The sequence below is a fragment of the Cibotium barometz genome, chromosome 27 (assembly GCF_041138505.1).
Source record: "Cibotium barometz isolate CiBa-2024 chromosome 27, ASM4113850v1, whole genome shotgun sequence".
Taxonomy (NCBI): Eukaryota; Viridiplantae; Streptophyta; class Polypodiopsida; order Cyatheales; family Cibotiaceae; genus Cibotium; species Cibotium barometz.
Window position 1 is genome coordinate 44,278,513 of NC_141072.1, and position 25,908 is coordinate 44,304,420.

Genomic DNA, 25,908 nt, shown 5'->3' on the forward strand with positions numbered 1-25,908 from the left:
AGCATGAAAAGCATGCTATTTGGCACATTAATGACATGGATTATGATGTATGGAATATTTTTCTAAAGACTAAAGCTGGTAAAGGTAGATTCAAGACAAATAGAGAAACAAAAGATTGTGATATACTTCCACAAGATCAAGAGTAAGCCATTAGTGTAACATGATATTGTTCTTGGTTTTAGGCACCAAGCATGAAAAGCATGCTATCGAACATATTGGTGACATTGACTATGATGCCATGGGGGATTTGTTTCAAAGACTAAACTTGGGGAAGGTACATTTGAGATAAATAGATACACTAAAGATTGTGATATACTTACACATGATCAAGAGTAGCCATTGGTGTGACATGATATTATTCTTCCTATGTTTAGAGAAAGAACTTTAGTCCTTCATGCCCTCTTCTAGACTATCACATGCATCCACCTTACCATCTCCCAAGGGTGTCACTTGAGTTGTCCATCCATGAAGTTAGCACAAACCAAATATAGAACATGTGGACTCCCACATTCCTAGGTGGTTTTTTCTACATGCATTAGAAGGACCATCTCCTCTGGTTTAAGTATACCATATGTTTAACCTTTTTGTTCGTCTCTTTTCAAGAGATAAACCACATCACATGCCTCAATCTAGCTCACCTCTGCACAAATTTTCCATCCCGGTTGACACGTTAGATATAGAATATGTTGATTTCCACATTACTAGATGGCATTCTCTATATAGTTTTTTAAAGGACCAACTCCTCTAGTTTAAGCATGCCATATGTCACTCCTTCTGGAACTATCTTGGCAAGATATAAACCACATCATATTCCTCAATCTAGCTCACCTCTACGCAGTTAAAATATGGTTACCTTCGATGAATCTTCCCAAAAAGATTATATTCTCCAAATATGAGTCACAGATAATGACTTCATTGAGAATTCAAGATACATTACGTAGACATGTCTTGAGAAATGCCATTTGGTGACATCTAAGGATATATTTTCACACCACATTTGAATGTAGATTGAGAGGGCATAGGATATACCATAAGAGAAATAGATTTGTAGACTATTTTAATAGGGAAGGCCAAGATAAAGAACCAGTACCTCCATAGGTATGCAATGCACTATGAGATTTGGGAGAGACTCCCTATCTCAATAGAGTCATTTTAAAATATAAAAAGTTGACACATACTTTTATCCTCTTTAAATTTTATGATGAGCTATTTATATATGATAAACTCCATACAATTTAATGATGAGTTGTTTATATATTATAAAGTCCATATAATTTTATGATGAGTTGATTATATATTATAAAATCCATTCAAAAAATTTAAATTACTCTTAAAATTTAAGTCATATGGGATTTAGATAAATACCGTCTCAAGAATTTCATACACCATTATAATTACAACACTGACAAGAAATAATATAAACTAAGAAAATGTTATTAAAATATTCTTTCTATCCATGAAATTTATAGTATCCATCATTGGCACATTATTAAAAACCAACCCAAGCCTTAGCATAATTTCAAAGAATGGATAATAAAACACTAAACACACTAAAGCGAGATAGCCAAAAAAATCGAGATAGCCAAAAAAATCATATGCTAGCTAAAGACTTGGAAACAAGAAAATAAAGTAATCAAAGTCTTACCCATTATTTCTAATATAGTAAGCTCATATACATTTCAACACACAGCATAATGTCACATTCTTGAAAGCTTGGGAAACCCTTGGCAAGCTAACACTCACTTCTTATAATTCTTACATTATAAGTAGCCTATGACATAAGAGAACCATGTGTCAGAGTTTCATGCAAATTCTATACTCAAATATGACCCATGCAAATGTACATTTTTGTCCTTGATCCCAATGCATTCCAAGGTTTCGCTAAAAAGAGAGTGGATTATTATGACCTAATATGTCACATTAATTGACAACAATGTATCCACACATTGAAATTCCTCACAAAAATGATAAAAGTGCTACTATGTACTAAAGTAGAGCCAAATATGTTTTCTCCTCCTATTACATCACCATTTACAACCCATTACCTCTTGGAATTCGTCGATGTTAGTGCTTCTTTATGCAAAAGGAGAGAAAATCCTTATTTCTCATTCTCTAAAAGAGAAACTTGAGTGTAAAAAAATATAATAAGAAAAGCTAGATTCCAAAATAAACAATTTGAAGTAAGAAATATGGAGTATAATGCTTATTTTTTATATAGTATTGTTGCAAAACCAAAGTCACAAGCTGATAGCATCTACTTACCTATATACTCTATTAAAGAGATTTGATGGTGATCTAGATAGACTCTAGAGAGAGAATGTCATGCACATATAATGCTATATAATGTAATAAGGATAGATCTAAAGATATTGATCTTGAGCTAGATTTATCCACAGAAAGCAAAACGTTCAGATTTGGAGCTGTTTTTAGCTTTTGTAGAACAAGATTAAATAAAGATTGTCAAACTAGTCTATATACGATTACTGAACCACCCTTCTATAGCTGGTCCAAATAGTCTAAACTAAACCACATCCCCTCACTATTACATTACATTCTTCGTGTAGTTTCCAAATGCATTTGAGGTCATCTAAGTATCCAAACCGGTCCCACAATCCAAAAACAATGTGTTCTCAAAAGATTTTCTACCTAACAATCCAACCAACCGGGCCATGTACATGGCTCCCTGTGTCAAAATGAGGTCATTCACACATAAGGCATGTACCTTCCTTGCTCAGAGAGAAAATGTATAGCTTTCCATCCAGCATACTTTTAAAAATATAAATACTCATAAAATGTTTCATCCCATACAATGCATTCAAGGGTCTACATACCTAACCAAGCATATAAAATCTTTAGGACTTCTCATAGTGTACCAATATAATTTATTGAAACGTATTATGAGTAATTCATAAACTTTATATTCACATGTTTTTTATTGATTATAAAATCTCCTAGATGACTTTCACTTCGGATACCATTCTAAAATTTGGGCAATCGTAACCTTTTGAATATACAATAGTGAGCCCATATATGCTTGACAGTATTGGTTTCAACATCTTGATTAATTATCTGTATGTGATTATTTATATTAAATAAATTAATCAAATGATTTAATATTTGATTGGCATACTTAATATAAGTGTAGATCCTTGGGTTTGATTAAGAGGGCGAGCTATTAGTAGTCAAAGATTTTCAAACTATTTACTTTGGGAATCCATAGTCCAATTCTCATGGATCTTGGTTTCTTACACTTATTATGTGTGGTGCTAACTCTCAAAGTTTTCATATGGTGAGGTTATACAATTCTCTATATACCTTCAAGCATGTATATCAATACCCCTTGTGTGAACTTGGCTGGAAACTTGTCAACTTGATGCATCAAGGAGAGGCTAGACATTCACAATCCCTCATTCTACATATTGTAGAGAGTTTTGTGCTTAGCCCCTCCTTGATGCATCAAGGAGAGGCTAGACATTCACAATCAGCCCCTCCTTGTCATCTCAAAAATAAGTGGATCAACTTTGGTATAGCTTCTTCCTCAGCCTTTAGATTATATTATCTTATTGGCTCCTCGTTTATCAAAGGTTCAGTTGGAAAAGGAATTTCACTAATATGATAGTTAATCTTGGTAAGAAGATAGGGATTGATTATATTACTCTAATGAGACTGGCAATAGTTGTTTAGCTCTTTGTAGATATAATAAGCCCAGTTGCCCTCCAAGACCAAATGTATCTTTTGTAACTTATGTAGATCCATCCTACTATATTGTCTTTAACTGTATTAACATGTACAACCTGATCTACATGCCTCTTCTACCATTGTTTCCTTAATGTTTTATACTTTATCCTGTTCATGTCAAACTTTCTTTCCTTTACATGTAGTCAAAAGGCAAGTCCTTTTTAGGGTAGTGGCAAATGCAGTTATCTATGGTCATAGTGACACCCGGTCATGAACCGCCCAAGAGGTACGGTTCGATACAGTCAATACGTACGGCTCGGTACGATCGACTAGGATTTGACTTTTTTTGTCCTTTTTTCTGACCATTTTTTGGGGTTGTTTTTTTATCACTCACAAGTGCTCATTGCTCAAGCCTATCCTCTCCCTTGACCTCTCCTTCAAGGCTCAAGCCTCTCTCCCCTCTAGACTCTCTCAATCATCTCCCTCTTCCTGTACTGTATTTTTTTATTTAAGTATTTTTTAAATAAAGGATACCTCGATGGTATTTTTATTTTCAAAATTTAGCGGTGCATTCCAAGACCATATTTGAACATATCGTGTCGAATTGAACTTTTTGTACTTGACAACTATGTCCATGGGTAATCTAAGAATGCAACATGTACTCTTTGAACCGGTATTGAGAATGCACTTTGCCTTTAGGGGTGTTCACATACTTTACACAATGTATCCTACCACCTCGTCCATGTAGGAACCAAGTGTCTTTCTCTAGGAGACATGGATGCAGTCCTCATTTCTCCACCTTGCCTTGTAAGGTTTTGTGTTGTGACCTCTTCCTCTAAAGTCAATAGAGACTCATATTAAAAATCTATGTGTGCTTTCTTGGGATCCATATTTCTTTATATACAATTTAGGTGAATCTTTCTATAAACATCAAGCCATGTTTTTGTTCTTGTATTAGTATGGTGAGGCTTGCTTGATTGGTTTCCATGCTAGAGAACATTTCTCCTATGTTGTTAGAAAGTTGTTAAGTATGTTGTGAATCTTCACACATCTTTGCATGATATATTTACCTTCATTTTAATTCTCTATTTATATGTCGAGGAAAACCAAAGTTTTCACACACAATGATGACACAAATAATGTATATTCGCTGATCTAGCATTCTATGAGTATCTTGATTTTAGTTCGAGGCTATAAAGTCAATTCAAATGTATTGCCAATATCTAGTGTGTCCTAAAAAATTACTTTTCACATCCTGAAACACTAGTGGTTTTTCACGATGAGGTATTGATGAAATTTTTTCCGCCACTTAAGACTCACCCTAGCTCTCTCTTCAAAGGTCTATGGTAGGCACAAAAACCAAGATATGATTTTCACGTCTATGAAAAGCATGAGTTATTCAGAGTTACCAAATCATGGTGTGTATTTCATTACCTTGGTGGATAACGAGATCAAGTTAGAAGTACTACACATCTCTTTGAACACTATTTTGGTAAAGTTTTTTACACCTAAAAAATAGTGTTTTTCACCATAGGCATGAAAAATTACTTGAGTTTTTCACAATAAGCATAAAAACCAAGATATGATTTTCACGTATATTAAAAATACTAGTTATTTAGAGTTACTAAGCATGGTCTATTTTTTACACTGAGAAACTAGAACAAGCTAGAAGTACTACATAACTCTTTGAACACTTTTTTGGGTGAAGTTTTCTTTGACGTGAAAAAATCAAGTCTTTTTCACAAGCGTCAAAAACTGCCTAAGTTTTATATGACATAGATTCTTGATCTTTCTAGTGTATCAATGAGCTAGCTGATGTTAGTAATTATAATGAAACACTATTAGGTGCTTAAAAAGTCAGTAAGTTAAGACATTAAAAAATCATGATTTTCACAATAATTGTTTTTTCTTTTTAAGGTTGAGGAAAAATGAATTTTTCCATTATGCCAACACCCATGGCATAGTGTGATATTACATACTAACAAAACAAGATCATTGATGACATTTTCCGTGATTTGTGTTTGGCATAAAAAACAAAAGTAATGCGATGGACATGAAAAACTTCAATTTTTTCACGTCACGTCTATTAGTCAATTGAATGCTCCAATTATAGAATTGTGAATGCAATTCATTTACCAAACAATTTTGAGAAAAAATAGTTAGGTGTGAAAAAGCAATTAATTGTGAAAAACTTAACTCATTTTCACAATGTAGCATATCAATGATTGTTTTGAGGAGAACATTTTTATAAGATTAGTTGAGCCGTCATATTCATCATGAAATAAGTAATATCGTGTATACATTGTCATGATGGATGTTTTCATGTTTAGGGTTTCCTAAAATCATGAAGTAAATAAGTATGTAATGTAATTAAGACAGATAGAGAGAGAGGACATCATAACATATGAAGTAAAGTCGAAGTATGTACTGTAATCAAAGGGGAGAGGATATCACAATGTATGAAGTAAAGAAGTATGTAATGTAAGCTGGAGCCTTTCACTTTGCAAGGTCACTACTTTTACCCAAACACCAAAGTAATAAGGATATGCAAGATGTTTCCCTATAAAGAAGGAGCCTACAAATGAAAACAAACCTTCTAAGTCAAAAAACCAACTATCTCAAAGGCAATGGATTAAAAAAACAGCTCCTTCAAGGTCAAGGTTACTATGAAGGGAAAATGAAGGTGTGGATACCAAGGCAAGAGAAGTCGCCATTAATTCAACAAGCAAGGCCCCACACATGGTAAACTTCAACATCAATAACTAGACCCCCAATATGAGCCAAAACCACAAAGGGTAGACTTGAAAAGAAAGGAGTATTAGACAATGCTTGGTATCAATGGTAGTGCTAAAAGCTCAGTGTAGTTGCCTTGAGACTCCAGTGTCGGCCATTTGTTGAAATAGTTTATAGCCACAATTATATAATGTTCATAGATTTGTCATGTAATAGGATTGATAGGTCTTACAAAATCAAGTCTCCATTAATCAAAACATTATGTGACTATGATTGTGGAGAGAATTCTATCTTTTTACTACGTTACAACAAAACTCTTGACATTTTTAACAAATTCTATGACATAACTCAACAATGTTCTACTTGTTGAAATAGTTTATAGCCACAATTATATAATGTTCCTAGATTTGTCATGCAATAGGATTGATAGGTCTTACAAAATCAAGTCTCCATTAATCAAAACATTATGTGACTATGATTGTGGAGAGAATTCTATCTTTTTACTACGTTACAACAAAACTCTTGACATTTTTAACAAATTCTATGACATAACTGAACAATGTTCTACTTGTACAACCTTATGAGAACTTACATCATCAATAAAATGTCTTTTTACTACTTTGAAGTGTGACTCTTAAACCTTTACAAACTCACTCTTAAGCATCTCCTCAACACATCATATTTTTTGATCATATTTACTTGTCCCTTCATCAATTGATAAGAGATACAACTAGCTTGGTAAGATGTTGTATCTTATTTTTCTTCAATGGACGCTCTTGCAAAAAACTATAAGCAATAAATCGTGATATCCCATCACTCCATTTAGATACCAAATCCAACTTGACTAAACAAGCACACAACAAGTCTTCATCGACATCAATGGTGGATTCACTATTAATAATTAAATATAAATGATTAGGTAGCAACTTCTCTTATAAGATAATATGAATGGCAAGCTCCACCAGACCAAGCTGGTAGCAACATCCTCACCTCCTGGTGAAAGGAGATTGTGAAATGTAGCAGGTCTAGTTCCTTCTTTTGCAATGCAATCAGCCCGAAGAACAGGTCGGTAGGGAAGGGTGAAAACCAGAATTGGGATTCTTCTGTGGCCTCCTTCACAAGTGCGTTCTAGTGAGAGATTGCAACCCTCATAGCCTTCTGTTTTGAGTCAAGCAGCTCCTCAAACTACACCATCATCTTACAACAGCGATCGTGTGATAGGTTGCAAGGTGGCGGCTATGATCCCCAACTACTACATGTGTTTAAGTGGTTAAGGCTTTTACGTGTCCATTTGAGTATGGACTCATGTTCTAGGATTCGTTTTATTCTATCCATGATCCTAGGAGATGCTTTCCTATATTCTAGGAAAGCATATTGCTATTTCTATTCAAATATGTAATAGCACTTGCCAAGAGTCACTACTATTTGTAGTGATCCAACTTTGTATAAAGAGCCACACTCTTACAATTGAGTTCAAGCTCAACAAGCAAGTCATTACACACTTAAGTGTCTCTATCACTTTCTCACTTTCTCCGTATCTCTCTCTCTATATTTGTCTACTCTATTTCTTTCTTCTCACCAACTTCACAGTTCTCACATGGTATCAGAGCTTTGAGAACTCCATAGCCATCAATAAGCCTCCTTCATCATCCTGAGATGTCATATCTTAGCTTTACTCCACATTACCTTCAATCTCAAAGCTCCTTCTCTCAATCAAAGAATCATGGAGGTAGTCTCATCTTCCGCACTGCAACAACCAAGCCAAGGTTATTCTCCATGAACAAGCTCAATGGCAACAACTATGGAAGCTAAGAATGAAGCTATATCTCAAGCAACTTCAATTATGGGAGTATATCAAGGCTAATGGAAAAACCAATGAGGAGCAACCCGAAGCCCTCAAGCTTTGTAAGTAACAAGACATCACGGCGTAGATGGAGATCATTTTTCACTACGGAGATCAACAAGTGCAAATGGTGAGAAGCTTAAAGTCCTCACAAGAAATATGGCAATTCTTCAAAGATTGCTATCTACACACTGACTTGATTTATCAAGTGTCTCTAGTGAAGAAACTTGTCAACTTCAACATGCAAGAAGATCAACAAACCACCAAGTTCTTGGACTCTTGGTAGGGTCTTCTAGATGAAACCCTTCTCTTTGGTCTTGAAATCCCAGAGACTCTTCAATCAATGTCCTTGTTGGTAGCCTTACTGTCAAGCGTTTTTCTATAAAGGTGTTTTGAGTCCGTGTACATATGGGATGCATGGTGTGCAATAAAACTTTGCCCTGAATGCCCTGGCAAGTGTACAGATGGAACCGCTTTGGAGTGAGTTAGTGCATGCATTTTCCTTTGGAGCAGCTACTGGAGACTTGAAGTTTTTATTTGTATGAGCTTTCTAGTTGTCAAGAAGGTGTCTGGGATGTATGTAAATAAGAGGTGGAAGAGCATGAGGATGTCAATGATGGGGTTTTGATGAACCTCTAGTGGAAATGGATGTAGATAAGCTGATTATGTGGAAAGAGCCCAATTTAGACTGTAAATATTGAAATTTACAAGGGATGCCAGCTAAATATGAATTGCTCTTATGCTTGAGTTTGGAGAGCCTTTCAGCTTTGGATTGGCCATCTTGGTAATGATGATGCCGATGATTCAAAGCCGTGGACAGCTCTTATCAGTTTTGAAAGATCATGAGTACTGCACGTGAAACTGAGACACAAGGTGATGTAGAGGGGTGTGGTTATTATGAAGCTTTAAAAAAAATAAAATTAAAAACATAATATACGTGGCCAATAAAAAAATGACCACTTGGAAGTCTTTTTGGGCCGCCAACTCAACGTCTAGAAGACTGGAGAGAAGGAGAAAGGTGGCCGCTTCGAAGATAGATTGATTGGGTTGCTGAATAGAGAAAGGGAGTCACCCTTGAAGAGGCGCTTGTGCAGAGGAAGGCGTGGAGAGAGAGGGATCGCCTAGCTGGGGAGCTGTGTGCGGCCACAAGCAGGAGAGAGAGCCAGAGTGGCTGCGAGCCGTCTTGGAGAAGGCAGAGGCTGGTGGGGCGCTGCCTGTGGAAAAGAGACGGGAGCTGCTGGCGAAAGAAGGGTAGCGCAGAAGGCGCCAAAGGGTGTGGCTGCTGCTATTCGACTAGGCAATGAACTGGCTACGAGAGTGTGAAGGGCAACTTGTGCGAAGGCTGTGGCGCTGCTGTTGTTGAAGAGGCTGGCGAAGAGAGAGCACCAGCTGAAGGCACTCTGGTGCGTGGCTAACAACAGCAGCAGACGGGCGTGCGAGAGCCAGGACAGAGAGGCTGTGGTGGTGAATCGCAGCGAGAGAAGAGTGTGGAGAGGTGACTGGAGAGACCGCCTGCAGGGTTCGTGATAGCGAAGGAGAGACAGTGGTTGGCGAGAGTGGAAGGAATATTGTGAAAGGTGGTGAGACTGGTTTTGTTACAGAAGTTGGCAACAGCTGGAGAGTGGCTGCCTTGTGAAAAAGGCAGATCGAGTGATCGAGCGAAGGCAAAGAGGCTGCCAAAGGGTTGACATTCGCGTGGAAAGCTGCATGGGGTGCCACCTCAGAGATGACTAGTGTTGGTGCAACCGCTGGCTTGCTACTGGGAGGTGGCCGTCTTGTTTCGAGGCCTCTGGTGTGAGACCAAAAGAAAGATTTGGGCAGTGTGTGTGAGTTGTTTGCTCTGAGTGTGTGATAAAGGAGAGTGCGAGGAAGAGTGGTTGAATCTTGTCAATTTATAAATTTATGTGCGATGGATGACCCTTTGTAAATGGACAATAGGGTTTGTGTTGATGATATATGAGTGGCTTAGCCTTGCTGACAGATAAAAGGCTTTGATAATGAGATATGTGAGTTGTTGAAACTGCCTTTCTTTGGGTATCTCTGGGTGGTAGAGATAAAGAGAGATTTTTCTTTCCAGCTAGAGAAGCTGGTGGTGCCCCTTGTGCTTGTGAGTGTTCCGAAGGTGGTGAGTCGGCGAGCTATAGCGGCCTTCTTGTGTTCCTGAGCTGCCTCACACTTACCATCAACATGTAGGGAATTCATAACAACCCATGCTTTAACAATAGAGCTCAATCTTAAAAGCTTAGTGGCAAAGATTCAACAAGAGGAGACCTTAAGGGATCAAACATCTCACTCCAACTACATCAAAATAGTGGCTCTAGCCACTTCTATCAATGCTCATAAGCATGGTTATCACAAAAGTGATTTTCACCACTCGTAGACCTCATCACTTCAACCCTAAGGAGGGAACCCATGGCATTCTCATGCTATAAATACCCCTTACTCCAATGTGCAATGCACGTATTGCCACCATCATGGACATGAAGAGAAGGACTGCAACACAAAGCAAAGCGTACTCTCCAACAACAACAACAACAACAACAAGAGGCCACTAAATGTCATCTCTCGTTGATATTCAAGAATAATAGACACTTGATAGTAACCAAAAAAACTAACCAAGAAGCCATAAGATTCTTCTTTGATCACTTGTCTAAAACATGCTCTATGTGATAATGGTGCTCTTGTATTGCACTATTTCCATTCCTTAGGTTTACGCATATCCTCAATTTTTCATTCTTCTTGGACACAAAGACAATGAAACAAACCCACGCGTTCTAAAACATTCTGTATGTAGAGTGGTGAATAATGATACTTGTGTGTTGTGGTGTTACCATTCTTTAAGCTTGCATATATCTTCACCTCCCTATTCTACTTCAATGTCTCTCCTCATTTTTTAAACTATTTTCACTCCATGACAGTATCAAAACCAACATCCATGGTTATGACCCATCCCGTCACCAAGGATAGGGAGGCACCTTAATTGGTAAGATCACTCCCAATCCATTGTGAGAACTATCTCATCACTGTCTCTTCTGGATGATCAGATTTATAACCAATCTCCACAAGGTTGAGGATCCTATCTAATATGTCAAAAGATCTCATTTCAATTTCTAGTCTTGTAAAAAAACACCACTCATTGGGTCCATCCAACCACTTGCTTGTTAAGAAAGTGAGAATCATGCTAAGACTAGTGCTAATCACATGTTAACCATATGCTTAAGGAGACTCATAGTAATCAAGAAACTCCATAATGTTAATTGCACACTAATGAGAGGTGGAAAAGATAGGCACACTCAACACTTTGTATTTGTAATATGTTATGAATCGTACAATGAAAGAATTCTAATATAGATAGCCTCTAGCCTAATCTATAAATGCCATGTAATCCCTTTTCCACATTCTTTTATGTGGCTCTCACTATTCAGACAAAATCTCATGTGGCATTCTTATCTTTCTACAACTCTCAAGATAATATCACGTACATCGAGAGTGCATTCACACACTCAATAAAATATCTCGAGCATTATTTCACATTGCATATTTCAACACCCCTCCTCAATATGAAATTAGGTGTGTGAACTAACCGTCTCTCTAATGAATTTGATCAACTCACCTCTTAGCCTTAACAATTTAGCATTGCTAATCTCAACACTCCCCCTCAATGCAAATTGGAGTGTTCACCAAGGTTGTCCATATGTCTAGCCAACCTAGACACCTCAAGTCCATTTCGAGCACTATTTTGCTCAAATAGAGCTACTCAAGTACTTTTTAGACACCCATGTGTCCAAGAAAGGAACCAATCCATAAAGTGCATTGCCAATGCCCGCACAACTCAACCCACATCATAAATACATTCAATTTGAGCTCCCCAAGCTTGGACATGGTACCCTCATAGTTTCAGGTGAGAAAACATACAATCCCTTTTATGCATCAAGGCAAGGATAGGTCATCCATCAAATTTGATCAAGATCCTTGGCTTTTGTGAAGCCAATATTTTCTCGCTATATCAGGACTAAGGAGAGAGAAAAACGTACAATCATTGTGATTCTTGATCCACCACAATATCATGTATGTCTCCATTTGGGCATCATACATTAAACTCCTTTAGTCCATCCAAACAAATTTAGTGATAAAGAAATCATGATGATTCTCCATAGTCACTAAACAACTACATATGCCTTCAATTGGACATTTGCATACTAGTTATGGCTATCATATGTACATTTTTATAAAGTGCATATGAATAGGAGATTCATTTTGGTCTCTTCACATTGCCCATTAAAAACCCTAAACTCTTAGGGTTTGAAGTATAACCACATGCACACACAAGCAATGGTAATTCCCTATGCGAGTATGCCATCGTCTCTATTGCTATACTTGACGAAAAAGCACAAAATAAGATACTTTATGCATTGATTCTATTGCCGTGGTGTGTCTCTTATCCACCCCCACTATCTTCTCTACATCTTTCTACTCCACCACTATATGTATAGCATGCTAGAAGTACTACAACTGCATCACCCAATTGGCTTTTTGCGTGTGTGTTAGTCAATTGTGGTTATGTTTCTTGCTCCCTTCTGTAGTTGTCACTTTTCCATCAATTCCTTTGAGGCGATGCTCCTACTCCTGTCATTGATTATCACGTGCATTTCCTTGCATGTTTTCTTTTGCTCTTTGTAGACCCACGTAACATGTGGTTGTCTTATCTCAAGTCCTTCACAAGATGAACTCGCCGCCTATAGATCTCATCACCACCTTGTTCAAACCCTTCGTAAGCCTCACGTTCTTGTCCTCCTCTTGCAACCTTGCTTAACTGTTGTGCTACCTTCTTTATTTTGGGCTATTTTTTTGTGAACACCATAGCTGAAGCTCCACTACAGTTGTGAGCTTCCATAAAAAAATTTTGGTTTTAATTGTTTCCTCTGCGAGAACTCTCTTGAAGGACTCACTTGAGCTTCATAGTGCTCCATATGGATCAAACATTCTTCTCTAGTCAAGCTTCTCTTCAATGATTGGCTACCATAGCTATTTCTATTGTAGCTTACTTTTGCTATCTTCATAGCATCTTGTTTGTTTTTCATTGACCATATCTAAGACTACTCTCCAATGTTCCTCGCAAGCTCTTTCTTTCCATGAACTTTAATTTGTAGCACCTTTTCTTGTAGTACTGCTTTTGTCTCAATAAGCCTCTTTCATCACGCTTCCAACCATTAATATGGCTTCAGTAAACGCTCCATTGAGCTCAAAACTTACATGATTCCCATCCTTGCATGCAATTTCTTCTAAGGATGCTTCTATAAGGTTTCTCTTGTTGAGAAACTATAGGTGTATAAACATGTGGAAGTTACCAAGACTTTCACAACTTTACTCATCTTCATGAGCAACATCCATCAGTGCTTGATGCACACACATGGACTCCAAATTGAGTTCACAAACTTTCTTGTTTGTAGCCAGGCATCTATTCACCTTAACATGTTTATGGACTCCAAATTGAGTTCACAAACTTTCTTTCTTGTAGCCAGGCATCTATTCACCTTAACATGTTTTTTTGTTGCCAATACAAGGAACCGTGACATCCGAATCTCATTCCCATAGCAACCCTTCACACATTAATCATAATACCATCTATCCTCAAATCAAAATTCACGAGACAAAGTCCATAACTAACTAACCTTTTCTTGACACAAAAAAACTTCTTGGAAGCTCCTTTATTGTTGATGTAGACTCCATATTCTGGATATTGCTGAAATCTACACTCCTTGACTTTGTATATAGCTTTAAGTGACCTCCAATCTTTAAATGAACCATAGCAAGGAATTGATTTCACATAAATAATACTCCCTAAGATAATGAGTGTACAATAATTGTTTTTCTCTATACACAAACCATTACATAGACCAACATTCCAAAAATAAAAACACATAATCTAGGCTTAGCTAAACCTTGCTATAATACCATGTTAAGAAAATGACAAATAAGCAGAGCCTAGTGCTAATCACATATTGATCATATGCTTAAGAAGACTCATAATAATCAAGAAAGTCCATAATGTTAATTACACACTAATGAGAGAGAACATACAACCTTATTTCAAAAACATGTACGTAAGTAGTTGCGTATAAGACATAATCATACATAGGTATACAAGATAAACACACTCAACACCTTGTACTTGCAATATGTTATAAATCATATAATAAAAGGCTTCTAATATAGATAAACTCTAGCCCAATCTCCTTGACGGATCATTATGCCATGTGGCAAGCTCTTTTTCACATTCTTTTATGTGGCTCCTATCATTCACACAATATCTCATGTGAGATTCTTCTCTCTCCACATCTCTAAAAATATCTTGCAACTCTAAGGTGCATTGACATACTCAACCGAATAACCCAAGTGTTATTTTTCATTGCATTTCAACACCACTCCTCCCCAATAACTAAAACCATTCATCTATGAGGTTTTTCCCAAGTTATTAAGTACATTGCTTTTACTAATGCAAGTTATAATATGATTCATTTATTTATTCTTGTGCAGATGTTCCTTTATATTCCGTAATAAATATATATCTTTTCCAATCAAGTCACTCCACACACAAAAAGAAATGCATCATAAGAACAACAATAATTTCAAAACCTTCGTATCTCGAGTTACATCCATCTCCAATTCCTCGATTCACCAAGTCACAAAATAGTCTAGAGCTTCCAACCACCGTCGTGACGAAAAAATCACTTGCATAGTATAATGAGAAGTTTCCTCATCACCCTCTTCCTGCTATGAAAGACCTTTCTAGCTCAGGCTTGTAACTACTAGGAAAAACCCTTATCCATCCTAGGCTGGGTTACCCAATGAAGGCAATTGTCCCAATCTCTACTCTAAGTATTTCTAGAGTCGATTGCCCTGGGTATGGAGAGTACCCAATCCAATCACCAACAAGTAGATCACATCGAAATGGTGTCCCCAAACCTATCTCTTCGAAATGGCTATCCCAGGAAAATTCCTTTAGTTTAAAAATTCATCATCATTTACACTTTGAAACCATGTTTCTAAACCATCTTTATGAAACCAAAATAATTAATCCTAATTTTAAATCAATGGCTAATAACAAAGATCTTGTCTTAGTATTCAAGTTATATACAGACAAAGTTGAGAAAACTAAAATTCTCAATATAAATTCTTTCACAATAAAACAACCTCGTGGAATAACATTTTTCCATCCGTCCTTTGTAGGTCTCTTACAAAAACTTCTCCTTTATGCATTTTAAGATGTAGAAGCTCACATTCTCTATATTTTCATTTTCAACTATCACCATGAAATTATCTCCTACAAGAACATCACTAAGAGTATCTTGGTGCCCATATTTGCAATGTTAACATCAATGTCAATATTATTTTCTTCAATACCATCTACTAATGGCTCAAGGAAAATGTAATCTCATTTATGAATATAAGACTAATTACTATATCTACGTCATAAGTGTTTCATACAATTACTATAATAACATGATTACCGACGCACTCTCAATGCTGTTGGATCATGCTAAGAGTATGCAAAGACCGAATGTAGAGATCTTATGTTTGTTTTAACCTTGATAGTCCATGCCTCATCTCTATCTATATCTCCCAATTTATCTCCCAAAAGACTCTACTCACGTATCGAGCTTGTGATGCATATGTGAACTCAACTCCAACAATGAACGTTTCTTGCAAGAACTTTACTACATCAACTATATATTAGAGCTTAGAATCATTAAGCTTGAGTTGTGGATGACTTCCTGCTCTCTTCAATACAACCCCTTCATTGTTGTGCTCTCTTTTCATGATCAAAGCTAAAGAAATTTTATGTCATTTATAACCCTATTATGACAATCTCAAGAATCACTCATAAACATGTAAGCGTAACGTAGATTCAACATAATGAGTTTTTAAATTATTATTTTTACATATTTTTTACATACAAAATAGTACCACTTAGAATATTTACAGATTGAATAGACAAAGGATGTGTTTTATTCCTTTAAAAAATCACAAATAATTTATTTTAATTAGACCTTTAACGCACCTGATATGAAGGACTTACATATGGTGAACCTCTCCAAATAGTAGTATACTTAAAAATAAAGTAAAAATATCTTTTTTCATGGAATTGAGATGAAGCACCATCAGACTAAACCTAATGACATAAAAAAATATTAAAGAATAATACCTAATTATAATGTAGCATGAAACAATGTTAAACAAAATGAATATCATGCTTCTTTTCATCATAAATATAAAAGTATTGTTTTGTGAATGTCACCTATGATATGAAAGTATGTAATATATCTCATTTTACTCTTTAAAAGAGTAATTCTCAACAAAGTCTACTACAGCAGATATTACATCTTCGAGAAAATTAAACAAGCATTCTTTGTATAGCTCAACCTACGACCTCTACACAAAATTATGTTTCATAAACTTTTTAAGCTAATCTTTGAACATTGGATTCAATGCCTTGCATGAAATTTCCTTATGTATTAACTCTTTCGTTTTCTTTGTCTTGCTATCATCAGTGATTCCACATTCTATGTCTTGAAAGATCTTCACGGTAATACACCGACCAACATATGCAAATTCAATTGGACAAATTGCTATATTTCAAGGACCACAGACAATACAACTCCCTATCAAACACTTAAAGGAATGTAAAATAGTACCGTCAACTTTAGAATATAATATTGACTCCCATGCATTTGTGATGCTCTTGTAAGACGTTTTTACAACCTTACACACACTTGGCTGAGAACCCACATTAAAAATAACAATCACATTGACATACTTTTCCATGCAACCCAACATTACATCTTCTAATCTAATTCAAAGTATCTTCTAAGAATAACATCCAAAGATATATTACGCAAGAACTAGTATATCAATCCTTAAGCTTACGTATAAACTATGACTTTCATTTCTCAAAAGCTCATTGAACTGATGCATATAGATGTATTTCCTTAAAAAACAAATATAATTTAACTTGTAATACAAAACCATCGTAACAAGTTAAACATTTGGTTTGAAACTAGTTCGTAGTTATAAGTGTCTAAGTGTATCCAACTAGTTCACCAACCAATATCTTATTGATTTAACACCGATATCATATTATTTCAAAATCGATAGTCTAAAACAAAGCTGATCTGTACCTTATATCTAATGCATATTGCATAGACCTAATGTTCCAAACGATATCGTACCAATACAAAACATTGATATCATATGTACATTCCAAGTTCTCATTCTGATTTTTATCCGATATCATACTAATGCTCAATCGATATAATATTGATTAAAAAACTTGCTAATTGCAGAGTACATAAGAGGAGACCATGCTCTTAAACCAATATGATAGCAATGTTTAACCAACAACTGATTTTTTCTCTATCAGTAATGTTAGTTATATACAACTATCATTCCACAACCAATATCATATTAGTTTGAATGCTTCAAAACCCATATGATACTTATGAAACGCCTATTAAGCTTGCTTTTACTATACTAAGTGTATATATCTTGTTTCCCATCAGATATCTTACTAGTTTAACACCAATCTCTTATTATTTTTACACCAATTTCCTTGGTTTTTCGTATTACTATCCCAAGTTTAAAACCGTTTAGAACCATGCCATGCCTTGTGAGAGAAAGATTTCTTTTTATGTACTAGATTTTTTAAATCTAAACTTTTTCAAGAACTTTTTCAAGTAGTCCAAGAGCTATAAGTTGACTCAATAAAAATCTAACAATCAAACATAATACACAGACACATAATAAAAGAAAGAAAAAACACATAGACCAAGATGATAGAATTATAAAAGAGTATAAAATTTAACATTTATTTATATATCGATTTAAAATATCTAATCTAGTATTTGACATCATCACAAAACATTTGAATATTTACTAAAAGAATATGTAATATATAAAAGCACACCAAATCAACATATGTGTTGAAGCAAGAATTGTTGCTGTTATCTGAGATTACATCCTTTTTGTTGGATTACATCCTTTTGGTTAGATGAAATGCGAGTATGGCTTAACCAAAAATAAAAAATGATCTTTCATCTCATCACTGATTATGCCTACTGCACAAGATTATCGATAACATAAAAATAATAGTAAACTATCAACAAAGATTTACAAACACTGTAGTTACATAAAAATTATGTCTATATATATTCAAGTACCTTAAATCATCTGCAATGTTAAGATGGAATGCATTTATGTGGATGCAATTCATAAAAATCATTATAATAGACCTTTTAAGAAATAAGTCCTTAGAGTTTCCAAACACTTTCACTGGTTCAAGTGTATTTTGTATATCCTTTATTAGACTTGTTTGATTCCATAATGAAAAACTATTAAAAAATTTTATCATGAAACGATGTTAAAAAACTTAAAATAATATATCAAACCTCATCTTTTTATCTAGACCTTTACTCCATTGATTAAAGTACTACATAATATCGTATAATTTTTTTATGCTTCTGCTCGTTTGCACCATGACTTATATTATGCTCGTATTCTTTTTGTAACTTAAGCTTCACCTTGCACGTTGTTCTTGCTTCCTCTGCACATGATATTTCTTGATTGCATTGACAAAAAACCTTACACATGACTCGTAATCGTCTACACAGTTTGGACTTCTACATCTTTCTCTAAATTCTTAGAAATCTATATTAAATGAAAAGTCCATGCATATGTGTGTCGATGAAATAATAACAAGAGACTTGTTGAAATATACAAGTGAATAGGGTGTGTGTGGGAACAAGCTCTTGGATAGAGGCTGTAAAAGAGGAGATGTAATTGTGAAAGAACCTGTGAAAAGGTTAGGAGAATCTACTGGGAGAGAATAATGGGTAGCATGAGGGAATTTAGGAGTGTGGAGATATTCTGGGAGATATTCAGGGAAAAGAGAAGAGGTGGAGAGAATCAGGCAAAAGGTGGAGATATTCAGGGAGTGAATCATGGAGAAATCAATGGGATTTGATGCTTGATGTAAACACTATAAATTGAGGCATAGCCCTAATGAGAATTTGCTGGTTTTTGAGTATCCATGCCTACATTAATCTATCTGCTAATTATTCACTAATTACGTCTTAATCACTTTGTTAATCATGTTGATTCTAGTGTTTGATCCACCATAGCTCATCATTTTGCTCAAATTTCAACATGGTATCAGAGCCATGCCTAGAATCAACCAGATTTATGAGCCCATTAGTGAATTAATTAGGATTAGTAAAATAATTAGCAAAAAATCAATTTTTTAGTAAGCTTTCACTCTTCCCCTTCACCCCCAGCCAGTGGAGGACTCTATTCTCTATGCACACTCACTATGAGGCTATGCCCTTCTAGCTTAAGCTAGCCAACACTCTTGGCTACCAGCCCATCGAAACGGCGCAGCAAACCGCCAAAGAAATTAGGAGAAATCGCGATTTTCGCCGGCGCCTTTTTTCTGAGATGTTTGTGACATTGCAACTTCCACAGGTTAAAGCTCTCTAATTCCTCTTAGCCCAAGGGATAATCAAGCATGCTCTACAAGCTGGTGAAGTCAGAATTGAGTTTCATCAAGTCTACAGAGAGATCAAAGCTCTTCATCAAATCTGCAGGTGACTTTGGTAAAACAGAGATTAAGCTTTCATTATTTGGTCAAATCTTGTGTTTCTTGGCTTAATCCTCTACTAGACTCATTGCTATTGATGCCTTTGAAAGCATTTGAGCTCATTTGAAGTGGAAGGCACCAGATCTGAGCTCCCCGCATACTCTGTTTTCTGCACACAAACCAGAGCATTAATTTGCTAATCAGTGATTAATCAGTGCTAATCACTGTACTTTGGTGCAATTGAGGGTTCAAATTAACCATTAGGTATCTGATACAGATCCTTATAACTTCAGATTGCAAATCGGAGTTGGTTTGATACTCCAACCATCCCGTACAAATTGGTTACCCTTAATTCAGTGTAATTTCTGAAAAAATTGTACTGATAAAATTGTGAAAATCATCATTTTGCATTTAACCCTTGGTTAATGCCTGTAAATCTCACTCAAATTCAAGATTATTCACAGCGAGAATTGCATTTGGAATGTGCATGAGAATGAATGCTATACGCATTATGTATTGGGCACATTTTATCAGTGTAAAAATGAGAACAGACACTGCCCTTGTCCAGATTAAGGCAAGAGGTAAGACCTCCCGCATAAATTTGGGTTTGCATTGCATAATGATACAAAATAAACATAAAAAGCCCAAAGGAACTATCAGCAAATCATTGAAACATGTTGCTCACATGGAGCAAAATGACCTGACGGACGAGCTCATGGCCCCAGCCATGGAAAAAGAAGAATATCTCTTCCCAAGAAGAGGATCCACACCGAGAAGAAGACCTGAAGGAAGACATGGACACGAGAAGAGAAGCTGCCACAAGAAGAGAAGCTGCCCCGAGAAGACTGAAAGAAGAGACGGACACGTGGAGAGATGCTGCCACGAGAAGAAGACTGAAGACAAGAGAAGATGTGAGGCTCCAAAGAGTGAGGAGCCATGTGAAAATCTCTGAGAGAGAGAGAGAGAGAGAACCCACAACCCAATGTAACCTGCCCCAACAAAGTAAAACCACCTCTGAGCCACCGATGATGTAGGCCAAGTGATAGATGTATGTGTGAGCACTTTAGTCAAGGTCACGGGCACTTATAGTAGCCTTGGACACATAGAGAGAGAGAGTGTCAAGGACTATGGAGTTTAGGGACTTGAGGCACTGGTTGCGGACTGTCAAGTAAGAAAGAAACTTGATACAGGATCCAGGTGTGCTGAGATAACTTGAGGGGAGGAGTAGACACTGGTCGCGGACTGCCAAGTAAGGGGAGGCAAACTTGGTATAGGGTCTAGGTGTACTAGGATTATTCACTTGAGGGAAGATGTTGAAATATACAAGTGAATAAGGTGTGTGTGGGAACAAGCTCTTGGATAGAGGCTGCAAAAGAGGAGATGTAATTGTGAAAGAACCTGTGAAAAGGTTAGGAGAATCTACTGGGAGAGAGTAATGGGTAGCATGAGGGAATTTAGGAGTGTGGAGATATTCTGGGAGATATTCAGGGAAAAGAGAAGAGGTGGAGAGAATCAGGCAAAAGGTGGAGATATTCAGAGAGTGAATCATGGAGAAATCAATGGGATTTGATGCTTGATGTAAACACTATAAATTGAGGCATAGCCCTAATGAGAATTTGCTGGTTTTTGAGTATCCATGTCTACATTAATCTATCTGCTAATTATTCACTAATTACGTCTTAATCACTTTGTTAATCATGTTGATTCTAGTGTTTGATCCACCATAGCTCATCATTTTGCTCAAATTTCAACAAGACTTACAATAAGCACAAAGAGTGAAAGAAAGAGAGTAAAGGAATAAGACAACAATGATACATGTTGCTTGCATAGCGACATAGTTTGCACAAGGCATAGCATAGCTTGCATAAGCTTATGCATACAAATCTTTTCCTCACCCTTTTGTTAATTTTGTAAGTCCTCTAATCCTCTTTCTCAACGTCAAGAAAAAGAGAAAAGTGTTTTTATATCTTTTATCTCTTTACATAGCTTGCATAATGATGTAGTTTGCATAAGGCTTGCATAACGACATAGCTTACATAAGCTTTTGTATCTATGCTTAGAGCTTAATTTTTTTGATTTTGTATATATGCATTACGTTCTTAAGGCTTTTATATCTATGCATTGCTAATCCTTTTCTCACCCTTTTGTTGATTTTGTAAGTCTTTTAATCTTCTCTTTCAACATCACCAAAAAAAAGTACTTTCTTATCTTTCTTCTCTTTCCTATCTTTTTATCCTCTCTTTCTTGTATTTTTATCTACTTAAAAGAAAGATTTTGTTTTATAGGTCTTCTAAAAGAAAGGTTTTATTTTGTAGATCTTCTAAGCATAGAGCTTAATCTAAGAATAAATATCTAATCATAGAACTTAATTTATGTATTAAGCACTATTCGTAAAGCTTAATGCATAGATTAAGTTCTATGCATGCATTCGTAGTACATAGAGATCTATGCATAAATTAAATTCTATGAATGCATAAATCTCTATGCATAGAGATTTATGCATGCATAAAGCTTAATATATACATGCATTAAGCCCTATGCAAGCATGCTTAATGCATAGTGTCGAGATACGGTTTAGTTTAGGCATATCTTTTCTCTTTCCTCTTTTATTATTGCATCCTTGGATGCTAGAGATTTGTTTTGTAGTTTTGCGTATAAGGCTTATGTATAAAGCCTATGCATAATGCTTTATGCATAAGACCTATGTATAGCTTTATGCATAAGGCCTTATGCATAAGCTTTACGCACAAGATCTCATGCATGCTTTATGCATGGGACCTCATGCATAGTTTTATGCTTAAGACCTCTGACCTAAGGCCTTATGCATAGTTTTATGCTTTAGACCTCATGCTAAAGACCTTATGCATAGTGTTTTATATATAAGCCTTATGATTTAAGCTTTATGCATAAGCCTTATGATTTAAGCTTTATGCATAAGCCTTATGCTTTATACATAAGCTTTATGCTTAAGATCTTATACATAAGCTTTATATCTTAAGCTTTATACTTAAGATAATACTTTATGCTTAAGACCTTATACATAAGGCTTTATATCTTAAGCTTTATGCTTAATACAATACTTTAAACTTATGCATAATACTTTCAACATAATACCTCATGCGCATCGCTTTATGAATAAGCTTTACTAATCTTTTGCTCACCCTTTCATTGATTTTATAGATACTCTAATCCTCTCTTTCAACATCACGAAAAAAAGATAAGTGCTTTCATATATTCTCACTTTCCTCTATTATTATTGCACCCTTGTATGCTCGAGATTTGCTTTATTGATTTGCGCATAAGTCTTATGCATAAAGCCTCATGCATAAGACCTCATGCATAGCTTTATGCATAAAGCTTATAAGCTTTATGCTTATGTCTTAAGCTTTATTCTTAAGACAGTACTTTAAGCTTATGCATAATACTTTAAACATAATATCTCATGCATCCTTTTATGCATAAGCTTTACTAATCTTTTGCTCACCCTTTTGTTGGTTTTGCAGATCCTCTAATCCTCTCTTTCAACATCACGAAAAAAAGATAAGTGCTTTCATATCGTTTCTCTCTTTTCTCTATTATTATTACACCCTTGGGTGTTGGAGATTTGTTTTGTAGGTTTGCGTATAAGCTTTATGCATAATACTCATACATATTTAAGGTCTTATGCATAGTGCTTTATGCATAAAGCCTCATGCAAAAACTATGCATAATGCCTCATGCTTAAGATCTTATGCATAATATTTTATGCATACTTTATACATAAGGCCTCATATTTAAAGCTTTATGCATAAGGCCTATGCATAATGCTTTGCACAAGGCTTGCGTAACGACTTGCATAATACGAATGAGATGATTCCCAGCTTGCATAATGGTATTTATTTATTTTATATTTTGAAAAATAAGATAATTCCTGGGATCAATTGACATAAAGAACCGAGAAATCTTCACTTCATAATATTTTTTTTGTTTGTACAAATGTTGTCTAGGTCCTCATCCTCTTATCTCACATACCTACAAGTTGAGGCTCTTATCGAGTCTCAAACATGATTTGCTAGGGAGATAAAGAACATCTTTGACTATGCTTCCACCCCCGAACAGTTGGTAACCTATGTAACTGCATCTTTTACTATCAAGTCCACCAACAGAGTAGAGTCCCTTGCCAAGCACTTTTATCCTTACTAGGCACTTCACTTGTCTTGTCAACCCCAGTTAGTTCTACATCTCCTACACCTATACCTTCAAGAGATATGACCACAATCATCATGGCTCTCAGGAGAACGACAATCGTCGTCATAATAAGGATAGTCGTGGAGATAGTGACAGTCGTACCTCACGCCGCACTAGCACTAAGAGTGGAGATAGAAGAGATAGAAGAGAGAGAGGATATTTAAGTCAATGCTTTGCGGATGGAGATAGTTCTTCAGAGTCATCACCACGTCATGGTGATATATTATATTAAGATATTAGAGACAGATATGAACGTTATAGTTGACTCTCATGAGAAAGAGATGGTAAACTACTTGCGCGCCAAGTAATTTTTGCATACTATAAAGACTGTCTTATACATTTTAAACAACAAAGGAAGACTATAATGGATGATTGCATTAAAGCTGTCTACAAAAAGTATCCTAATCCTCACAACCAAAGGTTTCACAGCATATAGACACAACACAAAAAATCAAAGACATATGTAAGAAAAAGAGATCTCTAGTAAAAAAATATGCACAAAAAGAGAAAGCTCGAATAGATACGGATCAAACTGAACAAAGCAAATCATCTACTGTTGCTCATAAGAGCGGGTGAAAGAAAGCCAAGAAAGAGCTCCTAGAAGGAGTACTGAACCAATAACAAAGACAAGCACGACAAATACAAATGGAGCGATATGAAGATTCGTCGCACTTTGGATCTAGAGATCGTACATCATGGAAGATTGAGTTTGTATATGTAGTGCAATTTCATATCTTTTCTTTGTATTCTTTCTATTTGAGTTATGTTATAATATTTATCTTGTGATGTAACGTGACATTGATAAAAATTCTACCCCAACAGAGACTGACTACCACCATCATCACAATAGAGAAAATACATGAGATTATCTTCAAGATAAAGAGATCTCTAACGAACAATACAATCGAGTAAGGAAAACACAAATACACATAATATATTACAAGTGAATGAGAACGTAGACTCACAAAATAGAGAGATAAAACTAAGAGCCATAGATTAATTTATAATTTGGTAAGATTTACGTGACTAGTTACGCATCTATACTCGTGTCTATAGACATGCTTATAAACACGTCTATAGATACGTCCATAAACGCTGGTATAAACGTCAATATAGACGCGCTCTGTTAAAAAAATTATAAATAATTTTATCCTCGTAAACGTTACAACTATTTTCGCTTAGCTTTTCTCCTCTTTGCTCTTTGTGCTATACCTCTTCCTCGTGATGGTTACACCTCACTCTTTCTATCTCTATCTCACTTGTCTCTTACCTCTTTATATATTCATAGTTTTTTAATGATATATTTAAAATTAAGATTTTTGATTAATATTATCTTCTCTTTCTTTATCTCATGCATAAACTTCTGATGTTTAAAATTTTTCAATAATATTCTTTTCTCTTTTTCTTATGCATAAACCTAAGAGACTTATGCATAAGAGATCTCTTATACACAAACATCGCTTAAGAGACTTATACTTAACCCTCTTTAGGCATAAAGCTTAAATCTCCTTGTGTATCCATGCTATTTATATTTTTAAGATTTATATTAATGATTTTTTTAAAACTTTTTATTTTGTTTTACAACTCTTATAATCCTTTTCAAACTTCACCAAAAAAAAAGTAAATGATTCTTTATTCTCTTTTCGATTTTTTAAACATGCATTAAATTCTTCAGACTTTTGTATGTATGAATTATTAATCCTTTTCTCTTTTTTTTTGTTTTGCAGGTCTTCTAGTCTTCCCTTTCAACATCACAAAAAAAGATAAATAATTTTTTATTTTTCTTTTATTTTTA

At 35.5% G+C, this 25,908-nt stretch overlaps 1 protein-coding gene across 3 annotated transcripts in view; it reads right to left on the bottom strand.

The window, feature by feature from the left end:
* Positions 1-25,908, bottom strand: part of LOC147623425 (MADS-box transcription factor 23-like) — a 58,399-nt gene that overhangs the window by 26,081 nt on the left and 6,410 nt on the right. The gene's annotated exons all lie outside the window — the stretch shown is intronic.